This window comes from Oncorhynchus kisutch, linkage group LG20 (assembly GCF_002021735.2).
Source record: "Oncorhynchus kisutch isolate 150728-3 linkage group LG20, Okis_V2, whole genome shotgun sequence".
NCBI lineage: Eukaryota > Metazoa > Chordata > Actinopteri > Salmoniformes > Salmonidae > Oncorhynchus > Oncorhynchus kisutch.
In genome coordinates, this window is record NC_034193.2 from 47,175,115 (window position 1) to 47,196,111 (window position 20,997).

Here is a 20,997-nt window from a genome sequence, read left to right on the forward strand (position 1 = left end):
GAGGGGGATAAAGAATGAAGAGAATGCATCAGTAGAGGAAGGTATCGAGAGCAAAGGCAGCAAATATAGTTTTTAATCATCTCTGCTGCCATCAGCATACCTTATCTCAGGAAGGGGACCAGCATTGTACAAGCTGTCAGAGTGTTTATCTGTTGGAACATATACACAACGCAGAGGCATTGAGACACACACACTTCTCACCCCTAAGGTACATTAGCTGTAGAAGAATCTCTCCTCTAATAACAGAATCCATTGAAGCATAATTGAAAATGACATTTGGAAAATTGCCACATTAAGGGTACGGAAAGATATTTGCAGGTGTTTGCCGGAAGAGCACAGTAGATTGTTGCTGAGAGACATGTAGGAGGGTGGAAACTCAAGCATGAATGAATAATGGAGGGAAAAACATTCACATTTACTGACTGGGTCCAATCAGTGAGAGGAGATGTGTTTTTTCTTCTTTATCTCGACACTTGGAGTGACCTTGAAAAATGAGAAACAGGCAACAGAGACAGGAAGAGGAAATATGAAACAGTCCATGCGTGAAACAAAACAACAACAGCAGGAACAGGGAAATGTGTCTGATGCAGAAACAGATTCACTACACCATCTAGGCTCTCTGGCTTTTTGATAATAAACTAGGAAGTCAAAGAATATTCCCACTGTGTGGAAAGAAAATGATAGATAAGAACCAAGAGTAAGCACTGTAGGTACTGTATAGCTACTGCAGGTAGCTTGGAGGTTTAGAGTATTGGGCAAGGTCGCTGATCTGAATCTGGAGCCGACAAGGTGTAAAATCTGTTGCTGGGCCCTTGATCAAGGAACTTACCCCAAATTGCTCCAGGGGCGCTGGGCAATAGTGACCCTGGCCGTAACTCCACTCCCTGTGGGTGTCTCAGGGGGAGTTGGGATATGCAAGAAACACACTTCCATGACACACTTGTAACAGGACAAATACACTGCTCAAAATCAATTGTTTGGTCCCCACAAGGAGAGTAAAACAAAAGGTACGTGCATTTGTGTCTCAGTCACCAGATCTCAGCTCAATTGAACAGTTATGGGAGATTCTGGAGTGGCACCCGAGACAGCGTTTCCCCACCATCATCAACAACATGTCTCGTGGAACAATGGTGTCACATCGCTCCAATAGTGTTCCAAACACTTGTAGAATCTATACCAAGGTACAATGAAGCTGTTCTGGAGGCTTGTGGTGGTCAAATGCCCTTCTAAGACACTTTATGCTAGTGTTTCCTTTATTTTGGCAGCTACATGTACTTCTTTAAATTCCTTTTTTCATCAAGATTGATTTAAACATCAGTCTGTTTTAGACTGTTTTTCTGACCATTTACAGGATACCTTCACTGCTCCCAGTTCTGCTGCTTTTGCTTGTGGATGGAGGAGTTAAAGGCTCCATTTCTCTTCACTATAAGCCTTGGGGGGGTGATGTGAAAAGGTGACTTCACACATCATCTGTTCTAACATGCCCCTTGGCATTTTGGGTAAGTCAATAATCCACCTCTCTTTAGTTGGATTCTGCTGAAGTATCTCTACGCCTCTCTAAAGACTGCCACTCTTTCAAAACATTTGAGAAATCACACAAAATATTGAGTTACTGAGAGTAAGTGTGGGGGAAAAAACGGTTTGTCCCTTTTCCGTGTGCACTTTAGCATTTACAATAATTGTATGGGATCTTCCCAGGCTTTTCAAAGCCATGTCATAATGAATGAGAGGCCCCAAACAAACGTTTGATTTATACCTAGCCATAACTATGGTTGACTGATGGGCATCATACTCATAATCCCCCTCGCTGTCGGGTATAAATAACGTTGTGGAATGAATGGCACACACATGCAATTGTTTAACTTCAACATGGGTTGTTTTTCAGGCTGGGATCTGGGGATAAATAAGGCAATGCTCTTGCTTTCTAAAATAGGTGTTTGATAGTGTACTATCAAACATATTCACTGCCTTACATCCTGCTGCGTTCCCCTCAAAGGATATGTGTTTTGTTGTTTCCAGAAATTCTCCAAAGAGATATATAAAATATATAACTCAGAGAGAGTGAAAGTTGGAGGAAGCCATATATTCCACCTCTTACATCCTTTGTCTGTTTCCTCCTTCTCCCTCTCTATAAGTAGTTTCAGAGCCAATATTATGGAAACGTATAACTCAGGAATGAGGTGATGGGCTGAGTTGATCTGAAGGAGGAAGTAAAGAAGAAAAGAAGGAAAAAGGCGAGAAAACTTCCCAAAACTTCAGGAAGAGAAGGGTGAAGAAGTAACATTGTGCCTAATCTTTTTCATTGAAATGGATAATGTTGTTTTCCAGGCCAGGTTCACAGGAATCTGATAAGTCCGGCTGGCATTGAGGCAGTTCTTCTTGTTCTCTCTTGACACATCCCTGTCACCTTATCTCAGTCCACATAATGCTCTCAGAACTCTGTCACAGCGTTGGCAAAAGTACATCCATAATCTCAATGGATTTAAATCCTTGGCGTCCATGGCGGTGTGGTTTCACTATCATGTGGTAGGGGCAATTGGTAGGCAAATTAAAAACACCACACACACATAGGCCCACATTAACAGCTAGCAACCACAGGCAACCAATCAGGACCCCTAGCAACAGTTGTCATAAAGTAGCATTTCTTGTTGTATTTATGTTATTTATGTCAGAATACCAGTGGTGCACTCAAGACTTCTAAGGCCACACACTGCATAACTTGTAGGCTAGATAGAATACAAAACATTGCACCATCATGTCTGAGGCAACAAGGACTGTACAGTCTGCATGCATGCAGGCCTGTACATCCTTGAATTAATGATTAAGTCCACATTTCCAATTTGGATTCATGACCAGTCCAGTGAGTTATAAAACTCCAAAACAAACCTAGTATCAATATAACGAAGTAGAGGGTCGTACAAATCGAAAGAAAACTTCAGTGCAGCAACAAAAAACAAAAAAAAACAATTAAGCATTCGTGCACAAGAGGAAAAGAATTGTGCCTTTATCACTGACACATGAGGCGGTTGATGAGATTTTAGCACAAACAAAACCGAGAGCTGCGGATTCAAAAGGGAGCTGCTCTTGAGTCGCATTTGTGTTGAAAACCCGTATTATGAGCGGTTAAAGCTGGTGATGAAAATCCAACCATTTACTGTTATGACAGAAAGCAAATTAGAGTGTGCTTCAGGATATGAGGGGAAAACCCAAGAGAATGTAATTAAAAAGGTTCGAATTTAAATATTGTGAGAAAGGAACTAAATAAATGACTACTATAATCATAGAATGAGTGATTCATGTATCAGACACCAGGAAATGGGAGGGGAGAAGGATGTGCCCATTGAAATGACTAGAAATCCTATATGGAGAGCAAACCTGTGAGTGTTTTTCACAGCAGTTTCACTGTAAAACGGAAGATGTAGATATTGTATATCAAGGGATCCTTTCAAATCGTTACAATGCCACGGACTAAAGCCTATCTGTTGACGCAAAAGGACTGTTTTGGCAAATTCTTCATTTTGAGCCGAGTCCTGGATCTGCTTATGAATAATCTAGATTGAGCAGCTTTGGTATGGAATATACTATATGCGCCTCAACATGATGATAACACAATATGATGAACATAGATATTCTACAATATATGAGAATCGATCTGAAAACCTCTACCGTCAGATGTTTAATTGACTATCAAAATCAGATCTCAGTCATAGCACTTTTTTTAAAACTTCCTACTTGAGGAAGTATTGGATTCCAATAAAAAAAAGTTCTATAGCACCTCTGGAGCTTTGAGGTAACGTCCAAGTCCAATTGTAAAAGGTCAGAGACATCAGGTTGGTCTATGGGAGAAAAATTACAAGATTATGTTCATGCTTTGATGAGAGCTCTTGGGCTTTGAGACGATGCCTTGATGATAAAACCTAAAGACTGCATTCCATAGACAGGATCTGGTGTGTGTGACCCGAGATAGGGATAGCCTAGAGGAGTAGAATAATCCCTCATTGTTTCTAATCAATCTTGCATCTGGGAAACTAAGCCGGATTGGGGGTAAAACAACACCCAGTGCAGATAACCACGAGATGAACCTAAGGTTGTTTATGATGCCCCCCGATCTGCATGGGAGGCGTGGAACCAGCCATGACTCAGCATTTTTAGATCTACTATATAAGAACTCTGCATTTTTCTCAAGGGTGTTGGGTCGTAAGTTTCATTATTGCAATAATGAATCGGTATTAAATAAAGATGATTGTTTGAAGAAATGACCGTCTCTCTCTCACTTGATTAGAATATTCAACGACAGGTCCCCTTCTCTCCGCAACACAGGCACTGACCTGTGAAATATCAGCCAGCCTGGGAATCAGCTCGCTCTGCAAAATTATGTCATTTGAAAGGATGTCACTCACCCCTGCATGACCCCCACGGTGGCACATTGGGAATGGGGGGCAGGAGGGTATAAATGGCAAGGGAGAGATGGAAGGGATGTCCCAGATCAACCTTTCTCTTTCTGTCTTTCTATTTCTTGTCTTTCTCTCTGTATCTTGTCTTTGTCTCCCTCTCTCTCTGCCCCTATTCTGCTGTTTGACTGCAGAGGAATCCCCTCCACTCCAAATCACTAGATGTTACCTTCAGAAGACATGCATGTCTTTTCAGCCAGAGCTTTGTTCAGAGAATATACCCTTCACCATCGCAATGATGCCTTCTGAGTTCCACGTACAGTAGCCACCTTTGTCTCAGTTGACACAGCAGCCTATCTCATAGCAGCATTTCAGTCATTTTTAAAGGTTTTCTTTCTTTCTAGGACAATTTAAGGAGTGAATTGACACCCACTAATTCACAGCAGGAGAGCTTCACAATGTGTTGAACTTTGAGCTATGATACATTTCAGTTGGGAAAGTATTCATAGATAAGTGTGACATAAGAACATTACTACTACAACAGAGACTCATTAATACAAATGCCCAGAAAATACTGTATGTTGTATTATATAGTACACTCAATTCACAGTTACACAATTAGTCTAACCTTCTAATCTAACAATACCACTTCACGCGTCTCATAAAAATGAAGTAATTATAGTGATGTTAGCTAACTGTCATGTTTTCGCAACCTCTCTACAAAAAAGCTGTTCCTGTTGAGCTGACGTGAAGTCAAGAATGTTGTGTGAGAAGCAATTAAGCTTCCTGTAAGACATATTTGTTTGAAAAGTTAAAAGCTAAGCGTTACGTTTCCGTCTAGTTATATTGAATGTGTTCTGTTTTCACAGCCTCTGTATGTACGATATGCTGGTCCTGTTGAGTTGGATTGGAGTCAGGGAAATGATGCGTTAAGTTGGATACATGCAGACAGGCTCATCTCGAAGAGGTTTCAGCATCTGCCATCCAGGCATCTGCTCTGATGCAGGAGCACCGCCGAAGACATTACCTTTCTGAATTCCTTCCAGACTTCCTACTGAGTGATTAAGTGACAAGGTACATACTGTGAGTGTTTCTTCAGTAAGCATACTATAAATTCCTTTTAGGAACTAGGATCTCCAGTATGGGAGGTCATTTTTGGCTACCTACACCAGAAGTAGAAAAGGGTACAAATTCCCCAAATAATCACACAATGCATATCAAACGCTTCTGTGTTTCTATACTTGTGTACTTATTTGATAAGCCTGAATAATTAATGAGCAATAAACTGCTCAACCGCCAAGTTAAGATACTCAGAAGACATAGATGAAGAGAGGAGACAGATCTGAATAACGTATGCAAGAGATCAATTTTCATTGTTAGGGTACACGGTAAAAGTCTGCCTACACTTCGCTCATATCCCTAATCAACAAATTGAGATATGGGGCAGCTCCTTTGAATATTATTTATAGGAATTACTGATCTGCTTCCATTGTTTAAGGTCAGGATGTTCATTAAAATTGACAGGCTGACTTTGAGATACTTGAAGGTGTTGGCTTGACCTTTATTGAAAAGTCAGACCCGAAATCTTCTTAGCAGAGCTGTGATCTCAATTAACAATGAATATTATGGACAGAGAGGAACAGAGCAAATCAAATGCAGAGACATTGCAAAGTTTATGGCTGCGATCATTTGTTGATTCATGGGTATGAACTATAATGTTCTGGACGATTCTGACTAGTGTTTAGATTGATCTCTCTCGAACTCTATGTTTCTACTTGTTCTCTCTCTACATCCCTCATTCTCTGGGTCCCACCAGTTCTCATATGAACAAAGTAAAATATGATCATATGTTTTTATGGTTTTGTTGATAAGGAATCCCAGCACTGTGGTAACCGTCACAGTGATGTATCAGAACCCCAGCCAAGCAGGGCAGGTTTCATACAAAGCGTGGGTTACTGCTGTAACTGCCTTCTCACGGCGGAGGGATATGACTCGGCTGAATGAATGCCAGGTCACATCTCAGAGGCTTGGGGATGTCAACGTTCTCCTAACACCCTGGACTATTTACTCTTCTTAATGACTACACCTGACTTCAATTACTTTAAATTCTGACAAAAACACCTGGCTTATTTATCCTTGTTCCTGCCCTGTAGCTCATTTTGAAGAGCTTCACTTTTGTATGAGGTAACGTGTTAGATGTTGAAATATCTATTTTCTAAGACAATTAATTTTGGATTATTTTTGAAGACTGACTCGCAGTAGCGGACTTTTCTCTGCTCTATAACTCGGGACGGACTGGGAGAAAAAAATGTCCCTGATCCGCCTACCAGACCGGCCCACCAGAACCGGCCCCCATATACTTTACCACGGCCGCCCTGCAAATGCACGCATGTACACACACGACCGGTCCCTAATACAACCACCTAGTTGCATCACAACCATTGACCACTATTGCAGTACTACTTTAAAGAGGCTGCAGAATACACACAAACACTACACATTACATTGGTATAAAACTTCTATAGAACACACACTGAATTTGTCAAGATTGAACTACCTCACATCACATGAAGCCTGGAGTGAAAAAGAGATTCTAAAATATCCACTATACTCACTGAGACATAGAACTGTCTAACTGCTGCTCAGGGTCAGCTGGCTGGCTTTAAGTCATGGGAGTACACCTAAAAAACGATGGCTGAACACCTCTCCAAAAATAGAACGTAACCTTTAAGGGAGCAGCACAAGCCATCATGAGTCATGATTCATCTACATCACCTGAAGCCTTCAAATCGAAGCAAACATTTGCTGAGATCTTGAAGGGCTGTCTCTGGAAGACCATTGGATGCTATTTGGGAGAAGGTTCGTGGGTCCAGAAGGGCTAAGTCAGCATATGAGATGAGACAGAAATCACCTGCTGATACTATCTGTGACTGTATCTATAATTTGATTGTGGACTTGAACTTTGTAGGTACTCTCTGCCTCTGTCAAAGCTTCCTCTTGAGCCATCTCTCCAGACATGATTTTCTTCTTTCTTGCCCTTTCTGTGGCAGAGTGGCTTCCACCTCCTCCAGCTCGGTGTCCTCATCCTGTTCTTTGATCTTCTTATTTGCAAACTGAACAAATGTGTCTGTAGCTGCCATAATGGTGTCAAAGTGTCAATGTGTGAGTGAGTTTGAGCGAGACAAAGGGGGCGGGGCTGTCACGCCCTGCACATAGAGAGGCTTTTTATTCTCTATTTTGGTTAGGCCAGGGTGTGACTAGGGTGGGCGTTCTATGTTCTTTTTTATATGTTGTTGTATTTCTTTGTTTTTGGCCGGGTGTGGTTCTCAATCAGGGACAGATGTCTGTCGTTGTCTCTGATTGAGAACCATACTTAGGTAGCTCTTGCCCACGTGGGTTTTGTGGGCAGTTATTTTCTGTTTAGTGTGTTTTGCACCTGACGGAGCTGTTTCGGTTGTTCCTTTTTGTTTCTTTGTATTCAGTGTTCAGTGCTATTTAACAAAATGACGAATGCGTACCACGCTGCACCTTGGTCCTCACCTTCTTCCACCAACGGCCGTTACAGGATCTAAGGGTTGCAATAGACGTTCGTTTGGAATAGACTAATGGGCCTGGGGGAAAAGGGGGATTGGCTCATGTCGCTCAACTTTGCCAACTTTTTTATTAGTAGTAAAAAAAAATTAAGGCAGGCGACCCACCGGGGGTTCTCCCGGTGGCCAGTCGGCTACTGTCTATAACTAATTAAAAGGAGCTTTGCGATTGAACAATGTCTTAGGTTGGATACTGGATATCTATTTTGTAAGATTTTGTTTTCATTTTTTAATGGTGTCACTTTGATTTCCTAGCAACCTACTCATACCTTGACATTCAACAATATGGGAACATTGCTAATCTTTGCAGATATTCAAAGAGAAACCCAGCTCGCTTTCTCTAGCCTCAAGGGAAAACCCTACATACCAGGTGTCATTGTCAGATTCATTTTAGTCTGAATGTCTGTCTGAAAACCTCCTCAAAGGTGAAGGGTGGATTTGTTTTGTGCTCTGAAGAGAGATATTAACATTGAAATCCTATAGCCGCAATCTAAACAAGACCAAATAGTGGAGTACTGGAGTCAAACATGGTGCAGTATTATGTGTAATAATACTTTTTGTGTAGTCAATTGAACTGCACAAAAAAAAGATGCAGATTGAATCCTCCCTTGTTACCCAATGGAAAACAAATGCTGTACTGAAACACATGGAAAATAAATTAGGGTTTTAAAGTTTTCATTAAATGTAAGTCTTGGAATAACAAAACACAGAACATTAAACGTCACCACAATGTCCTTAACTCTCTCTCTCTTCTTCCCCTCTCTCTTCCTCCCCGTCAGCTTAACTCACTCAACAGGAGAGTGATCTACACACGTCACAGTCTGACTATCTTGGTCCCACAAACACACGCAAGAGCCGCATCACTATAATCTCACAATAATGTTGACACACCAAATTGCCTGGAAGGACTGCAAGCTCTTCCTGTGTCACTACTACAGCCACTACAGCAAAAATGAAAGAAAATAAACATCAACCAAAGTAATGAATGAAGACAACCTGTTCTGTAATAAAATATCTTGATAGTGGTTATGTCTTATAGCTTTCCATTGACTCAAAGGGGACTTTTCCTTTTGTCTGTGTATTTTTAAAGCACTTTGTGTTACTCTGTGTTGTGTTTCTGTTCGTGTCCTGGGAAGGTGTAAGAGGGACAGAGGTACATCCGCGGTAAATTTGGTCAGAATCAGGATCAAAATCCGGATTTTGGAAACAAAACAGACTTAATATGTGTTATAAGTATGTAATAAGCCATGAAATAACTCAAACCTATTAGATAAACATAAATGTTTAAGAATACCGCAGGTTATTCTCTCAGAAGAGAAGAGAGACTGGGCACACTTATGTTATATTCTCTTAGAAGAACACCAACCTACGTAAAAAAAAAACTATCAAAAGCAGCATAAACAACAACAACAGCTGTTCGTCGATACATTGGCATGTTATGAATGTCCCTTCGGCTCGGTCCCCAACACAACACTTTTCAAGGTCGCACTTTGCTAACCTGTATGCCCACTTTGAACCCTTTCTCTCTTGATCGCTCAGTGCTGCCAGGCTTGGACCCTGACAAGCATGATCCTGCAGTCAGTCCCTCTGTTCCTATAGCATTGATCTGAGTGGTTTGTTGAGCTGCAAAGAGATAACCCACTGAAGAGGTTGAAGGGTGAATCACAGACCAAGATGGCCGACCCTGTTCTACAGACCCTGTGGTCAGCTTTGATATCAAAGCAGAGGTCCAGAGAACTCTGCTTTTTTTTACTCTGTAAAGCCTGAAGTGACATATGACTGATATACTGTACCTGAATCCCAAGTCAACCCCTATAATCCTGGAGGACATTTGAAACTTGTAGAGTATTTGATGTATAAAAAAACTTACGAAGTTTCTAATTTCCACCTTGAAATTTCAGAGTAGATGTAACATCACCCCTAAAAAAAAAACTATTTAGGATCCACAAAATAATTCACATTTCCTCTTTCTGCAGGATTATTTGTCTGCTATAGCAAACTGCCTCAAATCAAGATCCTACATCTATAGTTGCAAGCAGTAATGCAAAAAATTCCACCCAGCCTATTAGAAGGCAAATTGTTAAAACATTTTTACCATTTTGCTTAAACCTATCCAGTTATTTTAGACCTACGGGAGAGGCTAGTGGGTAGAAAGGACCAGGGGACTGATATAGGGATTCAGCGTATGTTCCTCTGAGTGGTAGGCTACTGATGCCACCAGGTCACATATGGTGTCTGTGGAGGAGACAAACAAAGAGTAATACTGGGAAGACAACACTGTCTTTATATAAATGTCACAACAGCCAGATGGTCACAGTGCCATTAGCGATTGACATTACCACCTCCGGGTTGCGTCATTAATTCCGAGGTTGACACTGGAATTTGTTAAATGCAAAAATGGAAAAGAATGACTCGTCTAAAACTTTAATTATTTACCATTCGTCTCGACACAGATGACTTGAGTGAGCACGGGGAAGAGGTTTTACATAATAAATGCTATTTTCACAGCAGTCGCTTTGTTTTCTAATGCTACAAATCAAATAAAAATCTGGCTTTTTTATTTGCATACACGTCTCTTGTTACCGTCCCCCTCTTTGCGCCAAGCGTATGCTTCCTTAAAGTGAACAGACAAGCCTGACTTGAGTCACTTCCCTGCAAGGTGATTCGTTAGCGGTCTCTCTTCGTCTTGCCTGACTACATTTAGAGATACACATCAGGAAAATGGAACTCAGGAGGAAGAAGGGAATAAAACCTACACCAGTTGTTAGACCTGACCTCAGTGGTTCATGTGTACAGGCTCCAGGCTTGGCCTCACTAGCCTGGCTGGGCCTTAAGAGCCCCAAGGACTGGCCTGGGCCTCACTGGGGAGCCACTGATGGTTCTCTCTGAGAGACGGTGCCACCACCCCGGGGCCTCTCTCCTCCTCCTAAGACTGTGAGCAGATGGTTCGGGCCAAGCAAGATTGCACTGCCAGAGAGGGCAATGTAGAGAGAGAAGAAGAATAACATAGAAGAAGAAAATTGGATTCATGCCATGCCTGTAATATGCAAAGCAAAACTGAGCTTTTCTTGGAATTTTGGTAGTGTGTGTTTGTGCGCTTGCATGTTCTTGCTTAAGAGTGTGTGTGTGGAGGTTCCTGCAGGGGTCTGATGTTGTCAGACAAGCTCGCTCTCCTCTGCCAGGGGGTGGCACCACACAGACAGGAAGCAGTCCCCCTCCATGACAGCATGAATTGAAAATGCACATCGAATAACTGCGGCACCAGCTGAAATCCCAGAGGATACTTTTATCCTGTCAGCTTGTATCACCGTCATGAAAATCATAATCATGTCTCTGAGAATGCCCTGCTCGCCCAACCACAAACGGAATGCAAATGGTGAAAGTATTAAATGTGGGACGATTGCGCTAAATACTGAACTTTCAACCCCATGTAAAATAATGTCACATTTGTTTACATAGTGCCAATCTTTGTTGGTCCTGGTTAGTCGACTGGATTCAATGCAATACGGAATGCCACAAACTTGAAACTTTAAAAAAAGATATATATATAAAACCTTTATTTAACCAGGCAAGTCAGTTAAGAACAAATGATTATTTACAATGACGGCCTCCACTAAGCTAACAACAAAGATTCACAATGTTGCCGTTTTTCCAGTACACTCTGGTGCACACTCACGCCCTGATCTGTTTCACCTGTCCTTGTGATTGTCTCCACCCACTCCAGGTGTCGCTTATTTTCCCCAGTGTATTTATCCCTGTGTTTCCTGTCTCTCTCTGTGTCAGTTCGTCTTGTATGTTTCCAAGTCAACCAGCGGTTTTCCCGTTCTGCTTTTTGCTATTCTCCTTTTTCTAGTCCTCTTGGTTGAACCTTACATGCTTCTGGACTCTGTACCCGCCTGCCTGACCATTCTGCCATCCTTGACCATGAGCCTGTCTGCCACTCTACCTCCTGGACCTTTTTTCCTGTCCACGACCATTCTCTTTCCTACCCCTTTGGAATAATAAACATTGTAAGACTCCAACCATCTGCCTCCTGTATCTGCAATTGGGTCTCACCTTGTGCCTTGATAACTCTCCCCTCTTCGAAAACCCCAATTGACCTGCAATGAATGGAAGAAATTGTCAGCTTGTTGCCTCGCAATTAACCAACTGTGGCGAAAACATATTATTAGCATAACTAAATGTCCCATGTTCACAAAGTCCACTTCAAGGTGCCAAACGCAATTTTGAATGCTCATTTAGTTCTGTGGTGCGCTAACAATAGGTCACTAATGACTTTGAGAAAACACTTAATCTCTCCTCCAAGCCAATCAGAAGTTTAATTGTGTTAGCCCTATGAATTGCCGGTGTCTATCGCCGGGGTCAATGCTATGTGGCACGGTTACAAGGACACTAAATTAAATGTGCTTTTCAGTAGGGAATATTGAATGAGTATCTAGTCCCTCGGGAGTGTTAAATTAGTGTGGTGTGGTGGAAACGCCTGGCTAATAAAATAACACCTCAGAATGTGTCCTTGTGGACAACTGGTGCTGCATGTGACGAATTCTTGAGACACCTGTATAGGTGTATGTTAATGAGACCTCTGCCTGTTTACACAACGATTCCTCTCATTCAAAGACTTCCGTACCTATTCTACTTAATTGCATACTTAAAATGTAGCTACACTGTATACCCTCCATAACCACACTACTGATCACTCTATTCTTAAGCCCCAGAAACAGCGCCATTTGACTCTGATGCAGCGAGAGAGAGAAGAGCCAGACATACAGTCTGAAAGCAATGTCCAAATCCCCCCCAAAAAGCAGCAGAGAGCTTGCAAATCAAACGTAAGAACAGATGACACCAAAATGGCAGCCAAACGAAACGCTGATCTTTATCCAAAAGTGATTAAGGCCCCCAGCCTTTCAGTAACGTGTCAGGGGCCAAGCAATTACTCCATCAAGTGGAGGGAGAGGCCTGTTTATGAGAAAGGGAGATAGTGGATGTTTGATGGCTCTATCCGGGCACACACACACACTCCACAAATAGAGAGGTTTGATTGTTCTATGCGAGCGGTGTGTGTGTTTTATGGGGTCTGTCATTGGAACACAGGATCCCTTTTCCTGTCATGATTTGACTTGACTGACATGTATGCTATAGAGCTGGCGGTAAGTGCATTTAATAAGCACCTTTCTAATGGCCCCCACACAATTACTTCTAGCTTCCAATTGGCTCATTCATCCCCTCTCCTCTCCCCTATAACTATTCCCAAAGTTGTTGATGTAAATGAGAATGTGTTCTCAGTCAACTTACCTGGTAAAATAATGGTAAAATAAATAAATAAATACATAGTGAGAGAAAAAAGTGTCTGTGTGTACATTCATGTGCGAGAGAGAGAGAAGCTACATGAGCTTGTAGCACTACGCCTAACCCCTGCATAAGCAAGGGGGAAAAAGTATTTTCGGTAGCTTGTTTACGCCGGCTCAGATGGTAGGGGAAACGGTAGGAGATCTCCCATTAAAATGTAACACATGAATATAATGTGCAGCGTTGTACATTTCATGAGTCATTCCCTCAATCCCTCTCATGGCCAGCGGTCTCACACAAAAACACACACACACACACAAACAGACATACTCAAACACACACATGTACACACACCAGTGGAAGCTGATGGGAGGAGCTATAGGAGGACAGGCTCATTGTAATGAAACAGAGTGAAACATGGAGTTTCCATTTTTAATTCTGTTTGATACCGTTCCATTTATACCATTCCAGCCACACACATGAACGCACGGGGAGATTGTTCAAGATTGACGTCAAAATTGGACATCTGTCTATGTCCTGAGGACGTCTGGAAAGGCCAGACGAGTGGTATTACCATCAAGAAAGCTTGGGTTTTGAAAGGGCGTTGTGAACAGGGGTGGTGGATGGGCATAATCCCATGGGTTAAGGTTTGGGATATGGTTAAAACATTACGTGTAACCACTTATTCTGGATGATTAAGGTAAAGGTTTGGGAAATGGTTAAAACATTACGTGTAACCACTTATTCTGGATGGTTAAGGTAAAGGTTTGGGAAATGGTTAAAACATTACGTGTAACCACTTATTCTGGATGGTTAAGGTAAAGGTTTGGGAAATGGTTAAAACATTACGTGTAACCACTTATTCTGGATGGTTAAGGTAAAGGTTTGGGAAATGGTTAAAACATTACGTGTAACCACTTATTCTGAATGGTTAAGGAAAAGGTTAGGGACAGGGTTCAAACAAAACAATTTAAATCAATTGGAGCAACTTCAAAATGTTATGGTTTTAGAATGTGGATGAACGTATAATTCTGCAGTGAGACTGATGTGTACACTTGCCAGCACACACACACACACACACACACACACACACACACACACACACACACACACACACACACACACACACACACACACACACACACACACACACACACACACACACACACAGTTAATATTTTTGGCCTTCAGCTGATACAGCCCTCATCTCCTTTATAAAATCCTTATTGATTCTCCTCATTCACAGCAAAGCAAGATATATACAGTAGTGGTCTGTGGAGCCAGAAATCATTACCTATTTAAATACTGCCAGGCGGAGTAAGTAGCTTAATAAACTGACAGGAAATACAGTATGAGAGAGAAGGTCTAGATGGAGCTCTACCTGTTCACCATTATAGCGATGGTGATTCTTATGGAGAACTAGTGAGGTAGCCAAGCCAAGTTTCCCTATGGCATTCTCCCTCTCTCTATCTCCCTTCCTACTTTCTCCTCTAACACTCCTCTCCCTCTATCCATGCCTCTCCTCCTTGCTGCCTCTTTTTCGCTAGTTCTTTCCTATTCTACAATCCATTGCTTTCCCCTACCTCTACCTCTATCTGCCCTCCTCTGTCCTCCCTTCATTTCTATCTCTCTCCCTCCCACACATCCCTCTCTCCCCTCTTGCTCATTCTCTCTCAATCAAGCCTCTGTGCTTTGTCATTGCATCCTTTCTTTCTTTCTCTCCATCCCTTCCATCCCTCTCTCTCTATCACTCCACAGCCCTCACTCCCTCTTCCCTCTTCCCTCCCCCTCTCCACTCTCTCCCCCTCCCCCCTCTCTCTCTCCTATCTTTGTCTAACTCCTCTACCATCTCTCTCCACCCCGTCTCTCTTCCTCCCTCCTCCCTCCTCTCTCTCTCCCTACAGCAGAAGGGAGTTGAGTTAGTTATACACTGCCAGGAGGAGGCCTAATTAAAATAAATGTACATTTCCTGAATGTTCGTTAAACCGGAATGGAGGTGCTTATCTTTTTGGAATTTTAATTAAAGACCTCCCATGAAATGTGGAATGAGAGCGTTCTCATCTATCACTACTATTGTTTTCTCAAATGTGACTGATTGATCACACCACTATCATAGGCTATTACACAAATACACCTGAAACATACATAACACAGACAATCATTTTTTTCTTTAATCCAGCTCAAGAGAAATTGCTGTTTTTAATACATTTGGAAGATGTAGCCATTCACACCATTATGTGGCACATTCCTACACAACCTTCTTCTATCTTTATCTGAAGTCATTATGTGGTGGCATTCCACTTCATAATCACCTGTCAGAAACACTTTTCAATTTCAACTTCAAAGTCCAGCGATATAAGAGTGCTACCATAACAACTTAAATGTTTATGAAATGTCCCTGTACATTCACAGGGACAGAATGATTCTTCCCGGCGCCCTTTTGGATCGATATTTTCTGGAAACCAAAGAGTAACATTTAACCAGGCACAGCTATCATTGGGATGGATACAACTCTCTACCAGACCATGACGTTTGTTGAGACTGGGTCACAGCTGCTGTTGCTCACAACAAAAGTCACCATGACCAGTTTGTACCCTATTGTCCAAACTGGAGAACGGCATTTTCTACTTGTTTTACGATTCGGTGGTCTGACATGTGGGAACAAAGCATGATGATACGTGCTGGAGTGTGATAATAGGTTTTCATAAATGTTGTTCTATCCAATATGTCTTATCATCTCTGATCAGATCATCAGACACAGACATACAGTAGATAAAAACCTAGGCATAACAGCAGGCATAACAACATAACAAACATACGAGTTTATTATACAGCACAAACAGATCAGAGTCACACTAATATAACCCTAATCCCTGGCAAACAGGAACTCTGGAAAAGCTAACTTAATGCTAACTTAAAGTGTCATCAAAAGTGTTCTTTCAATACTCTCTATATCTGCTCTGTATGTTTGACATTTCCAGAGTGAGGGCACAAGCTGTGTCTTTCTCTTACACTACATTACAGTCGCCCTTTTTATCTTCCTGTGGTGCAACTGTCTCGCAGGCTGGCGCTAGGTCTTGGAGTTAGTCAAGCGAATCAAACGCTACCTGGCTGCCCAGGAGAATCAGTGGTTTGAACGTGCACACTGAGGAAGAAGGATAAAAGCACAAGCCAGGCCTGGCGGACCCAGACACTCTCTCTCTCTGACTCCATCTTATCTTCTGTCTTGAGTGGTGATATATCTCCATCCTTTTCTCTACCTTAAACTTTGAACCGTGAACCTCTGGCCAGAGACTTCAATGTCTCTCATGGTACATTAATCACAGGACAAGTACTAAAAGAGTAAAGGAGTAAAATACAAGAAGGTTAAGGAGTAAGGGACAGAGAAAATGCAGGATGATGTGAGACCAGGTTTGGAGATATACTGGGGCATTGGTATGGTCTAATGCACAGTGTTCATCAGGGTAGAAGACATAAGTAGACTAGGGTCTAAGAACACGGCCATAAGTGGAGAGTACACTACAGTAGAAGTAGCAAGACAACTGAATGGTCTAAATATATTCTTCAAAGTGCAATTAGATTAATAATCTTCCACGTCTTCTCTGACTGAACACCACCTCCACCCGCTACAAAACAAAATCCTGAACACTTGATCTTTCCCATTTAACAACTGACATATCATTCGTGGTTACTGAGACATCTGTTCATTAACACGGTACTTCATTTTGTTTATCTGTCGGCCCCAGCCTCAAACTCAGGCCCTGTGTGTAGCTAACTGACCCTCTCTACCCATTCATCACCATTTACCTGTTGTTGTTGTCTTAACTGTTTACCCGTTGTTGTCTTAGCCCTCCCAATCAATACCTGCGATTGCTTTATGCCTCCCTCTAATGTCAATATGCCTGGTATACTGTTGCTTAGGGTAGCTTTCATTGTTTTGTTTTTCTGCGGAGCCCTTGTCCCGCTCTACATGCCTCGGTTAGCTCCCTTGCCACACTCCCCACACATGCGGAGATCGCACCTAGCTTGACTGGCGCCTCCAGAGACGCAGCCCCTCTCATCGTCACTCAATGCCTAGGTTTACCTCCACTGTACTTGACACCCTACCATGCCCTTGTCTGTGCATTATGCCCTGAATCTATCCTACCAAGCCCAGAAGTCTGTACAGAACAGTTCTTATAGCCTTTAGCCGTGCCCTTATTCTACTCCTCCTCTGTTCCTCTGGTGATGTAGAGGTTAACTTCATTGGGATAGGGGGCAGCATTTTCACTTTTGGATGAAAAGCGTGCCCAGAGTAAACTGCCCGCTACTCAGTCCCAGATGCTAATATATGCATATTAGTAGTATTGGATAGAAAACACTCTGAAGTTTCTAAAACTGTTTGAATGATGTCTGTGAGTATAACAGAACTCACATGGCAGGCGAAAACCTGAGAAAAATCCAACCAAGAAGTGGGAAATCTGAGGTTTGTGGTTTTTCAACTCAGCCCCAATTGAAGATACAGTGGGATATTGGTCATCGTGCACTTCCTAAGGCTTCCACTAGATGCCAACAGTCTTTAGAACATTGTTTCAGGCTTCTACTGTGAAGGGGGGCTGAATGACAGGGGAATGAGTCAGAGGTCTGGCAGAGAGCCACGTGCTCGTGACTCGCGGTAATGAGAGAGTTACCTCTCGTTACATTGCTTTTCTAAAGACAAAGGAATTCTCCGGTTGGAACATTATTGAATATTTATGTTAAAAACATGCTAAAGATTGATTCTATACTTTGTTTGATATGTTTCTACGACCAGTAATATAACTTTATGGACTTTTCGTCCGACCTTCCCGCTGGACTTGCACGCGCGTTTGGATTTATCAAACATTTATTGTGGAACTGGGATTCCTGGGAGTGCATTCTGGTGAAGATCATCAAAGGTAAGTGAATATTTATAATGCTATTTCTGACTAATGTTGACTGCACAACATGGCGGATATTTCTTTGGCTGGATTGGGCTCTGAGCGCCGTACTCAGATTATTGCATGGTATGCTTTTTCCATAAAGTTTTTTTGAAATCTGACACAGCGGTTGCATTAAGGAGTTCCATGTAAAATAGTTGTATCTATTATCAATGTTTATTATGAGTATTTCTGTAAACTAATGTGGCTCTCTACAAAATCACCGAATGTTTTGGAACTACTGAACATAACACGCCAATGTAAAATGAGATTTTTGGATATAAATATACACTTTATCGAACAAAACATACATGTAGTGTGTAACATTTAGTCCTATGAGTGTCATCTGATGAAGATCATCAAAGGTTAGTGATTAATGTTATCTATATTTGTGCTTTTTGTGACTCCTCTCTTTGGCTGGAAAATGGCTCTGTTTTTCTGTGACTTGGTAGTGACCTAACATAATCGTTTGTGGAGCTTTTGCTGTAAAGCCTATTTGAAATAGGACACTATGGATGGATTAATGATAATTGTATCTTTAAAATTATGCCTAATACTTGTATGTTTGAGAAATTTGATTTATGAGATTTCTGTCGTTTGAATTTGGCGCACTGCAATTTCACTGGCTGTTGCCGCTAGCAGAACAACGTTTCCAGACAGGTTAACCCAGGTCCTGTGTGTCCCCAGGCACTCATTTGTTGACTTCTGTAACTGGAAAAGCCTTATGTTCATGCATGTTAACATCAGAAGACTCCTCCCTTAGTTTGCTTTATTCACTGCTTTAGCACACTCCGCCAACCATCATGTCCTAGCCGTGTCCGAATAAAGTGGGCGGAGTTGCAATATACTGTAGCGATAGCCTGCAGAGCTATTGGGCATAGACTATCCAGGTCTATGCACAAACAGTTCGAGCTACTACTTTTAAATATCCATCTCTCCAGAAATAAGTCTCTCCTGGAAGGATACTGACCTCAACCCGTCAGTAGAGTTCCTTCATCACAATCTTAAATAAGCATGCCCCTTTCAAAAAATGTAGACCTAAGAACAGATATAGCCCTTGGTACACTCAAGACTTGACTGCCCTTGACCAGCGCAAAACATCCTGTGGTGCACTACACTAGCTTCGAATTGTTCACGGGATATGCAACTTTTCAGTGAAGTCAGGAACCAATATACACAGTCAGTTAGGAAAGCAAAGGCAAGCTTTTTCAAACAGAAATTTGCATCCTGCAGCACTAAATCCAAACAGATTTTGGACACTGTAATGTCCATGGAGGATAAGAGCAACTCCTCTCAGCTGCCCACTGCACTTAGGCTAGGAAACACTGTCACCACCGATAAATCCACGATAGTCGAGAATTTCTCTAAATCCCGTCATTGTCGCAACCCCTATTACTAGTCTGTTCAACCTCTCTTTCGTATCGTCTGAGATTCCTAAACATTAGAAAGTGGCCGTGGTCATCCCTCTCTTCAAAGGGGGAGACACTCTAGACCCAAACTGTTACAGATCTATATTCATCCTGCCCTGCCTTTCTAAAGTCTTCGAAAGCCAAGTGAACAAACAGATCACCGACCATTTCGAATCCCACCGTACCTTCTCCGCTATGCAATCCGGTTTCAAAGCTGGTCACGGGTGCACATCAGCTATGCTCAAGGTACTAAACAATATCATAACCACCATCGATAAAATAAAGTAATGTGCAGCTGTCTTCATCGACCTGGCCAAGGCTTTCGACTCTGTCAATCACCGTATTCTTATTGGCAGAATGGACAGCCTTTCTCTAATGACTGCCTCGCCTGGTTCACCAACAACTTCGCAGGGGGGCCTGTTGTCCGGACCTCTGGCAGTCTCTATGGGGGTGAACCAGGGGATAAATTCTCGGGCCGACTCTTTTCTCTGTATACATCAATGATGTTGCTCTTGCTGCGGGTGATTCCCTGATCCTCCTCTACGCAGACGACACCATTCTGTATACATCTGGCTCTTCTTTGGACACTGTGTTAACTAACCTCCAAACAAGCTTCAATGCCATACAACACTCCTTCTGTGGCCTCCAACTGCTCGTAAAAGCTAGTAAAACTAAATGCATGCTTTTCAACTGATCACTGCCCTCGCCCGCCCGCCTAGCATCACTACATTGGACGGTTCTGATTTAGAATATGTGGAAAACTACAAATACCTAGGTATCTGGCTAGACTGTAAACTCTCCTTCCAGACTCGTATTAAGCATCTATAATCCAAAATTAAATCTAGAATCGGCTTCCTATTTCACAACAAAGCCTCCTGCACTCACGCTGCCAAACATACCCTCGTAAAACTGACTATCCTGCCGATCCTTGACTTCTGCGATGTCATATACAAATTTGCATTCAATTTGCTGAGTAAAGTGTTGGAGGCTGTCTATCACAGTGCCATCCATGTTGTCACCAAAGCCCCATATACTACCCACCATTGTGACCTGTCTTCTCTCGTAGGCTGGTCCTCGCTACATATTTGTCGCCAAACCCACTGGCTCCAGGTCATCTATAAGTCTTTGCTAGATAAAGCTCCACCTTATCTCAGCTCACTGGTCACCATAGCAACACCCACCCGTAGCACGCACTACAGCAGGTATATTTCACTGGTCATCCCCAAAGCCAACACCTCCTTTGGCCTCAATTCCTTCCAGTTCTCTGCTGCCAATGACTGGAACGAATTACACAAATCACTGAAGTTGGAGACTTATCTCCCTCACTAACTTCAAGCATCGGCTGTCAGAACAGCTTAGCGATTGCTGCAGTTGTACACAGCCC